The following is an 8725-nucleotide window of genomic DNA, read 5'->3' as shown; positions in this document are numbered from 1 at the left end:
AGGTATATAATCCTACTATTCCATGACTTCATCATTTGTTGGCTGATACTGAACGTCTGAACTGTGCAGTTTGGAATTTGCAACAGTCACTTTCTATTGGCTTTCTCAGTCCCCCTCCCACTCCATCCTTTATTTCTTTCCTGTACCATGAGGCTAAGTCATCCATTTAGCAGCCACGTGGGCACTGAGGGCTGCCTATACCAGGCAGTGCTGGACAATGAGAGGAGCCTGGTGAGGAGGTTGGGGACGGTCTTTCCCTCTCTTTGTTAAAAATATCTCCATGTCTAGTCCCTCCTTTTCTCCTGCTCATCTCTCTTCTTCCCACCTGGTAGGCAGGTGCCTAGGGAGTAGCCGCCATCTTGAGGACATGAGGTGTCAGTGACAAGAAGGAAAAGCTGGCCAGGCGCGGTGGCTCACGCCTGTAATCCTAGCACTTTGGGAGGCCGAGACGGGCGGATCACTAGGTCAGGAGGTCGAGACCATCCTGGCTAACATGGTGAAACTCCGTCTCTACTAAAAAAAATACAAAAAACTAGCTGGGCGCGGTGGCGGCGCCTGTAGTCCCAGCTACTCGGGAGGCTGAGGCAGGAGAATGGCGGGAACCCGGGAGGCGGAGCTTGTGGTGAACCAAGATGGCGCCACTCACTCCAGTCCAGGCGACAGAACGAGACTCCGTCTCAAAAAAAAAAGGAAAAGTTACTTCTCCAGGGCCGGTAGATGGGATAGAGAACATAAGCCTAAGTCCCAGGCAGTGTTACTGAGGAGACCAGCTAGGCCCAGACACTGCCTGCCTAGGAATTCTTTTGTTTTTCCTTTAGAAAAAATACAGTAAACATTTTTGTGGCCACTGCTGGTTAAGATTTTGTTGTTGTTGTTGTTGCTTGCAGCCAACCTCACACCTAACCGATACACCTTTGAGTCCTCTGTGGTTCATGTAGGGAGAAACCTATTACACCCACAATTCTGCCAAAGAGATTCCATCCTTTGACCAAGAAAGATGGTGACCCAGGTAAATCCCACGAGTTTACGCCTCAACATTTTTGCTCTTTTTTTCTTTTTTCTTTTTTTTTTAGATGGAGTCTTGCTCTTTTTGACCAGGCTGGAATGCAGTGGCGTGATCTCGGCTCACTGCAACCTCTGCCTCCTGGGTTCAAGTGATTCGCTGGCCTCAGCCTCCTGAGTAGCTGGGATTACCAGCATGCACCATCACATGTACAAAATACAATTTTTGTATTTTTAGTAGAGACAGGGTTTCACTATTTTGGCCAGGCTGGTTTCGAACTCCTGACCTCAGATGATCTCCCCACCTCAGCCTCCCAAGTGTTGAAATTACAGGTGTGAGCCACCACGCCCAGCCCATTTTTGCTCTTTTCCTTTAGACCAGCTGAAACATCTCCCAATCTTGTCTTGTATCTCTCAGAATCCAAACTGTTCTTCAAGGTGTACTGAAATGCACTTCTCTCATGAAGTTTTTCTGATTTATCCCTAATGACTATGCTTCCGTCATTCCAAAACTTCATGATACTTTATTTTAATCTCTCTTAAGGAATGAATATGTTATGTACGTCTTGTCCTGTGTGAAAGGATTTGTGTATGTATCTATTAATTTTACTAGACATAAGTATCTTGAGGCGGGGTATGTGTGTTTTTTAGCATGGTATCTCGTTTAACATTTTGCACTGCTTATGCGTAAATGAAATTTATAGGGAGACCTCTGAGTAAGACCTCTTTGCCAAAACCTTCACGTCTTCTTTGGAAAGTGTCAAGAGAGAGCCTTGTCATTAAAATAAGTTTCTGCGCTCGTATCGGCAGAGAGGAGAAGGCCACACCCAACCCCATGTCTTGCTAACCTCCCACACGGGCAGCTTCCTCATAACCATCTGCTGAGATCAGTGACACTCTTTCCATCATGTCCTTTGCTTCTTATTTGTGTCATACTCCAAAGATGACCAGATTCCAAGGTCACTCACTGCCTCCCATGCTCAAAACCCTCATGACTCTGGACCTCCCAACACTTCAAACTTCCCCTGCACCCTCCGGACCTCACAGTGCATCCCAGGACATCTCCTTGTGTCTCCTCCTTTTCTGTCCATGCTCCTTTCCTTCTGTCTCTAAAGGAATTCTGGATCCCCTCCTAAGACGTCGCATGCCTGTGGTCACGCCCTGGACCTTGTTGTTACCAATAATTCCCACCCGCCAATCTCAAGTTCAAGCCTTTCACTGGCTACCTTCCCCTCTCCTCCTTCCAGCCCTCTCCCCAGTACCCTTTCCCCACAATCCATGTCTTTGGGAACTAAAAGTATGGGCTGTGTCACTTCGGCTGTCTCCAGGTTAACCATCACAATCACCCTCTTACCCTGCCTGCCCTCATTTTATCTGACATGATCAGGGATGCCTTGGAAAACGACAAGCACAATTCAATCTGCCTCTGCTTACTCCATACCTGCCCCAGTACAGCCAAACATAGGATAACAAAAAACTCACAAGCTCTCTGGATGATCTAACTTGAGATTCCTAACCACAGACTTAGGAAAAGGACATTCCTCCAGTTTATTCACTCTCTCATTATCCTCAAACTCTCTTTCATATTTCCTTTTCACAACCTCCAAAAGCTCATCTTCCAGCATTGCTCTCAGCTTATCTGGCTTCCAGATTTTTTTGGAATTTTGCCTGGATAATTGAAGGAATCATAGAAGAATTTCTAAAGGTTCTTCACTCTTTGTAAGCTACTCAGCTGCCAAGTTGGGTCCCCAGGTACCTACTTTCTCTCCTCTTGTTAAAGATCAATGCTCCGCAAACTGGCTGCAAATTAGAAACACCTGGGAACTTTTAAAAATACAAGCGCTCCTGCCACACCCCAAGTCAATTAAATCAGACCGTCTGGGAGTGGCTTCAGCTTTTAGAACGTTTTATAATCCTCGAAACAATTCCACTGTTCACCTAAGATTGTCAGCCTGTGTGCCACTGACCAGTGGCTATCGAAGTGTGGGCCCCGTATCAGCACTGTCACCATCATTTAGGAATAGGTTAGAAATGCAGATTTTCTGGGCCTCCATTTTCCCAGCAAAACTACTTTAAAGAATTTCATATTCTTCGTAGAAACAGAAAGTAGAATGATGGTTGCTGGGGGCTGGGGTGAGGGGAAATGGGGAGTTCTTTAATGGTTACAGAGTTTCAGTTTTACAAGACAGAAAAAGTTCGGGAGATTTCTTTCTACAGCAATGTGGATCTATTTAATGCTGCTTAAAAATTGTTAAGATTGCACATTGTATATTGTATGTTTTCTTTTTACCACAATTAGAATTTTTAAAATAAAAATTAAATAACAAAGAATTTCCCCTCTGTGTCCTCTCTCCAGTAGTTTTGCACTCAGAAATTCTCTTTTAAATGCTCTCCTGTGTGCTTTCCTTCTTTTTCCTTTTTTTTTTTTTTTTTGAGTCTCGATCTTGTTGCCCAGGGTGGAGTGCAGTGGCGCTCACTGAAACCTCCACCCCCTGGGTTCAAACGATTCTCCTGCCTCAGCCTCCCGAGTAGCTGGAATTACAGGCGTGTGCCACCACGCCCGGCTAATTTTTTGTGTTTTTAGTAAAGATGAGGTTTCCCCATGTTGGCCAGGCTGGTCTCCAACTCCTGACCTCAGGTGATCCGTCCGTCTGGGCGTCCCGGCGTGAGCCACCGCGTCTGGCCTCCTGTGTGCTTTTCTTTCACAAAGAACGAAACCTGCTTTGGCCAAGTTTGGCAATGATCTCTGTATGCCGAACTCCACGGTGCTCCTAAGCTCTCTCTCTACCGGGCAGGCCAGCAGCAGGCGGTACAGTCAATGACTCCTCCTCCCCTTCTTTGCCTTGGATTTGTAGTCTTCTGATGTTTCTCTGCCTTAAATCGTTTCGCTTTCTCAATCCTCTACGCCGCTCTACCTCCAAATTTTAGAATGTCTAGGTTTCCGTCCTGGAGTTTTTCTCATCTGCACTCACTCCTTGAATGATTTTGTTACTGATAGAGAGTGTCCAGGTTCTTGGCATTTTGAACAAATAATTGGACAAAACACACTAAGGAAGGAAAGGACGAAGCAATACAAGCAGAGATTTATTGAAAACAAAAGCACACTCCACAGAGTGGGTGCAGACTGAGCAGGTGGCTCAAGAACGCAATCACTCTTGAGTTTCTCTGGGACATGAATACCCTTTAGCGGTTTCCCATTGGTTACTTGGTGTACACCCTATGTAAATGAAGCAGTGGCCAGGATCAGTCTGATTGGTTGTGGGAGGTGACCAATCAGAGGCGGAAGTGAAGTTACAAAGTCGCACCCTATGCAAACATCTGATTGGTTGAAGAAAGTGACCAATCAGAGGCTGAAGTGAAGTTACAAAGTTATACTCCTATGCAAATGAAGACCTGGCCAGAGATCAGTCTGATTGGTTGTGGGAGGGGACCAATCAGAGTTACTCTGAATTTTTTCATCTGCCAGGCGTGGAGAGTGGGGGTTTTCCTTCTGATTTAGTTCTAGGAAGTGAGCGTGAACAGGCCTTAGTTTCCTGCCTCCAGACCCTATTCTCCCGACTCAGTTTCATCAGGCCCCAGGTCTAGTCTCCAGCTGTAAACAGCCTGACGCCTCCCTGATGTGTCTGCCTGGCCCAGCCCCGCTGAGCTCCGGAATTGCTTTTCTGATCTCCCTGAAGCCTCACTAGACGAGTAGCAGACATGTCAAACCCAACAGTTCCTGAATAGACTTTCTGAATTCTGTCTTCTTTCTCTAGAACCAGCCTTCTAGTTCCTTAACACAAAATGTGTAGCATCACCTTTACTCTTGAATTTGTCAAAAAATTTTGCTGGTTGTGTTTTGAAGATACACCCAGAGTCCAGTCTCTTCTCACCCCATCTACAGAACAGCCTCATTCTTGTCTGAATCACCTTCGTCTCTCACCCTAGTTACAGCATTTCCCACAAAGCAGTCAAATGGATTCCTTCCGAAATGGCTGGTGTCCTCACTGTGCTCAGAGTAAAAGCCTTACAGAAGCCTTCTAATGTGCAGGTACCTGATAGCTTTCACACAGTGCCCCTCTCCATCCCCTCCCCAACCTTGCTAACCGCACTTCCAACACACTCAGCCCGCCTGCTTTAGGGTCTTGACAACCGGTCCCTGTGCTTTAAATGCCTTTTCTAATTATGTTCATGGCTCGCTGATTCTCCTCCTTCAAGTCTTTGCTCAGTTGGAAATTGTCTCAGTGAGATTTCTCTGGCAACCTGATTTAAATTGCAACACCAATCCCAAGATTCCCTATCTCCATATTGACTATCTTCTAATGAACTGTTTGAGTTTTCTTTTCTATCCGGTCTTTCCCACTAGAATTAAAGCTCCCCGAGGACAGGGATTTTCTGGGGTTTTGTTTTCCGCTGTACTCTGGGACCTAGAGCAGTACCAAGGCAAATCAGGAGGTCAATGTCTATTTGTTGAATGAATGGAAAGAAAAGTAAACTTAAAAGAACAAAAATGGAGTAAGCCCTTCTGTAAGCCCAACTTAACTTATTTTGGAGAAAGGTAAACTAGAAAACCGTACCCCAGCTTCTATGAAGCAATTGAACATGGGTGCCCTGGTTTTCCTTTTTTTTTTTTAATAAAGAAAAAGAGGTTTAACAGACTCACAGTTCCATGAGGCTGGGCAGGCCTTACAATCACGGTGGAAGGTGAAAAGGTACGACTTACATTGGCAGCAGGCAAAGAGAGAATGAGAGTCAAGTAGAAGGGATTCCCCTTATAAAACAGAAAGTCCACCTCACTGGTATAGAAAAACGAAGACCAGGCGGTTTTCTTCGTACTGTTCTTGTGGTCGTGAATAAGTCTCACAAGATCTGAGGATACACCCAGAGTCCAGTCTCTTCTCACCCCATATGCAGAACAGCCTTATTCTTGTCTGAATCACCTTCGTGATTTCTGTCCTGTGATTAGCTCATTAAGATGACATCCTTAGTTTGGGTGAAAGAGATTCCCCAATTGGTCTTCCTTTTATGGGACTTACTGAAATATTACTAACAATATTGTAGGTGAACCAAACATAAAACCTGAGGACCACACTATCGTTTTTGCTCTGTTTACCCAGGAAATTGCTACAGAGCCTTACTAGTTTCATCTCTATTCTTTTTGCACACATGCATTTCCTCTATGTGGAAATATTTGCTTTGGATGGGAGAACTTAGATGAGAAAACAACACTTTATCAAAATCCATTCACTCAGATGTCACACTTAGCCTTGTCAAGAAAATATATAATCATATATATATATATATATAAAAACTCAAATGTTAAAAGCCTCGAGTAGTAAAGAGAGGATCAGAACTCCTTTCCCCTCTGTGCGTGTGTGTGTGTGCGTGTGTGTGTGTGCATGTGTGTGCAGTTATGCTTGTCACTTTTAAAAAGCACATCCTTTATTCCATTAGCAGCTGTACCTGTTAAACACCTTTGATTTTTAACAATGTCACATTCAGGAAGACAAAATCTTCAAACATATTATATTTGGTTAGCAAACATAAAAAGCTGTGAGATAGGATATAATGCAAACTATTTTCAAATTGGGTCCAGGAATTAGAGTGACAGAGGGAATGAATTCCAGATTTGAAGAGCAAACATTACATGTGGCGTGCTCATTGTTGGCTGACTTGATTAGATCAAATGCCATATTTTTATGCACAGTTTAAATATTGAGCTTCAGCTCTATTCTTTTGATTAAACTTGTTTGCTTGTCTGTGATGATTAAATAAGGGTTAATAAATATAACCTTTGTTTAATCTACTGTAACCAAATTTCTCTCTCTTCCTTTATTGGAGAAACAATAGCTCAAGGTATATCTGCAAATCAAGACTATCAGAAATAATAGCTAAAGGCAGATATGCAAATCATAATTTATAAACTTGAGAATGGGACATACCCTTTCTATGCAGTGCTGCTTATGACAACAAAACACTAGATATTATCTAAACTCCCAAACAATAGTACGATCATCAGAAAGCACAAAATTTGTTGAAAAGAGAAAATGATATATTAAATGAGGAAATTAGGTTTATAAACAAGACATCATTTTATTTTTGTAAAATAATCTATTCATTTTACCAAAGAATAAGTATGAATAATTTTGACAATAAAATGTCAAAATTAGTTATCTTTTTGTAGTTAATAACAGATTATTTTTACAGTTTAAGTTTTAAAATGATTTTATTATTAAAATTTTTTAAAAGGACATAATTTTTTAAACTTTTAGGGAAACATTTCCATAAAGGTACTTGCCTATTGGGTGAAAATAATAGTTTTAATGGGAATCATCTTAGCTCAGATTTCTGGTTCTATTAGTGACGCTATTTCTTGATTGTAATAACCTAATCATTGTAATCTGCAACAATATTGCCAAGACGTTAAATAAGTTTGCTTGTCTATAATTATTGCCTGGGAAAGGGCATCATAACCCAGCAAGACAACTGGTCTTCTGCGATGTGAGCCTGTTGTAATTCTGCTGGACGCCCCGTTACCAGGACAGCGCTATTCCTCTCAGGGCTTGTAGCTGCTTTGTAGTATTGGAAAAGCAAATCCTGGGGCTCTAGGGTTACTTTTATGTCAGGTAATGGAAGGTCAGAGTCTCTCTGCAGAAGCAACAAGGACTGCTCCTGTTACTGGATAATTAATGTGCAGATCCTCTCTCTGAATGGCCTTGGAAAGGAATTATCAGTAAAAGAAAATACTTAATCATCTTGGGGAACTCCAGCAGCATCTCAGTCCAATCCCAAGTGGAACATCCTTCCTACAACAAAGCTAGAAATGGATGCAGTGACTCTCTAGGAAGACTTTTACTACAAATACGCATTTTTTTCCCCTAAAGTTACGTCTCTATTTTCCACTTATAACCTTTTCTAATATATGCTTTTGTATAGGCATTTTAATTTCGTTTTCTTTCCTTTTGTTTTCTTGGCTTTTTTCCTCTTTTTCCCCTTCTACTCTGCTTTACCCTCGTTATTATTTTTAAAACCAAATAAAATGTTAAAACCATGACATATTTTGGTAGAATAAAAATAGATAATATGAACTAATACTATTCAGAGTGGAGAATTAGTCAGACAAATGACCAATGATGCTTTCTATTACTATTAATATATTATATGTAAAATATTCACTTTTCTTTGAATTGTTAGCAGCTTACAAAAAGTAAAATAACAAACATCTAAGGATCAAAAATATTGAAAAATAATTGCCTATACTAAACACATACACATTTTTTCTTTCTTGTTATTATTTCCTCAAATAATACAATGTAACAACTACTTACATACCATGCACATTTCATTAGGTATTATAAGTCCAGCAATGGACTTAAGGTATAGGGGAGAATTGGATAGGTTATGAGCAAATACTATACCATTTTATACCAGGGAATTGAGCATCCACAGATTTTGGATACCAAGGGATGACTGCATGTATGTGTGTGTGTGTGTGTGTGTATGTGACACACATATACGTAACACATTTTATCTATATATACATAACACATTACATATGTCTGTGTGTATCTAACACACTATATATGTTTCTGTGTATATATGTGTAATATATATGTGTATATATACATATATACATATACACACATATATAATGTGTATATGTATAGTAGTATAACTATATATACTATACATATATATAGTGTATATAACTATATATACTATACATATATATAGTGTATATAAC

This window comes from Theropithecus gelada, chromosome 9, assembly GCF_003255815.1.
Source record: "Theropithecus gelada isolate Dixy chromosome 9, Tgel_1.0, whole genome shotgun sequence".
Classification (NCBI taxonomy): Eukaryota; Metazoa; Chordata; class Mammalia; order Primates; family Cercopithecidae; genus Theropithecus; species Theropithecus gelada.
The sequence above is the reverse complement of the archived record's forward strand: the minus strand, read 5'-3'. Positions refer to the sequence as shown.